We start from the raw sequence: 1746 nt of genomic DNA on the forward strand, positions 1-1746 counted from the left end.
GCCAGTTAGAGTGAGAGGGAGAGAAAGAGAGCGTGGGTGCGGGAGCGAGAAGGAGAGAGAGAGAGAGTGGAAGAGAGAGAGAGAGAGAGCCGACGGGACCGAATAGGAGGATCGCCGAGTGGAGGATTACGCCACAGCTCGGTGACCGCGGAGGGCGAACTGCCGAACCTTGTAAGACCTCTTACCTGTGTAACAACCGAGCTCCGCGTGTCGGTTGGTGTCATTGCCACGGAATTGTTCGCTCACCGGAGTCCGGGTTCGTGAAATAAGATGACGCGGATTGGAATAAACAAAAATAACAAAAAGGTTTATTAAGCCTTGGAACAGAGTAGTCGCGTATTAGTGTACAGTTCTCCTGGGTGACGGCGCCAGTTACCGGGTCGCGGTTTCGGTATGCCGCGGCAGCTGAGACGGTAGGCGGAGCGTATAGCGCGAAGGCTAGGCTCGCCTCGGAGATTTGGCAGGCGGTCGCGTATCGCGATTCGCGCGCGGCTCGCGCGACCGGTCGCGGGGACCGCGCGGTGTTGGCGGTATCGAGCACGGTACGCTGTATTCGCGTTCTTGGCGGAGATGCGCTCGTTTTTACGTCGGCGCTGCAAGAGACGAGATGGGGAGTGCGTAGTCGAATATCGACGTATTCGCCCCCGATCTCGCTCGTCGCGAGGCTGAGAACAAGGGTCGAGAAAGCTCGACAGAGCGCAGCTAACTTACTGGTTTCGGTCCTTGTTCGAGGCGTTGACGGGATGCAAACAAGAGTCGATAAAGATCGACAGAGCGCAGCTAACGTACTGGCTTCGGTCCTTGCTTGCGAGGATGGGATATTCGGTAGGTTGAGGAAACAGATACGAGTCGGTCGTAGGCCTAGCTCTCCACTGTGTAGCATCGAGTTCGGTTGACGGTCCGGATCAGTCTGGTCTCGATTAATTTGGCGTCACGGATTATATACTCGACGCCGCTTTGTCTCCGCTCACTGTGCACGTGCTTGTCGCGTGCCCGCGGCGCTCGCTCTTGCTTGCTGCTTTTATGATAATGTTATCGTGTTGTCGCGCGTTCTTCGCTCGCTTTGTTTACGCGTTGTTTTGATTAGGCCTTGCGGCGTTTAGGTTGGAGCAACGCGCCGGTGCACGGCCCGACTGATGGTCGGTCGGGCCGGAGTAGTGACGATGCAGGTGTGCATCGTCACACCTGCTCACTGTATTATCTCGCGTTGTATCGTCTCGTCCTCGCGGAGCGGCTACGAATTTTTGCGACCGAGGGAGCGCCCTCGGGTTACGAGTAATACCGTCGACAACGAACTATCGGCTGTCGGGAGAACACTGTGACTTATCGCGTGAGCTCTCCTACACCCAAATTTCGTGTAACGCGAACGTTACCAGGACGTACGAGTCCCGACCAAATAAAACGGCTGTTATCACCAAAATTTTTTGTAAATTTTCGACTTTGATTTCTCTCGCGACTTCCACCAGAACCTCTCCCGTCTCCGACTCAAATTTCCCTAGAGCTACCGGTCCCGTACGACCTCTCCGACACGACCGAGATTTAGACAGTTCCTTTCGCTTCGTTTTGTGATTTTCGTTTCGTGAGGTGGTGCGGCCTTTTCTCGCACCTGGCGCGCAACCTCTCGCGTTCTCGTGGTCGTGTGTCGGAAATCGGCGGAAATTTGCCGACGCTTTTACGGTCGGTAAGAAATAGCGTCGCAATATATATATATATATATATATATATATATATATATATATATATATA

This window comes from Odontomachus brunneus, unplaced genomic scaffold (genome assembly GCF_010583005.1).
Source record: "Odontomachus brunneus isolate Ranch 3 - 2012 unplaced genomic scaffold, Obru_v1 Obru_scaffold_070, whole genome shotgun sequence".
Classification (NCBI taxonomy): Eukaryota; Metazoa; Arthropoda; class Insecta; order Hymenoptera; family Formicidae; genus Odontomachus; species Odontomachus brunneus.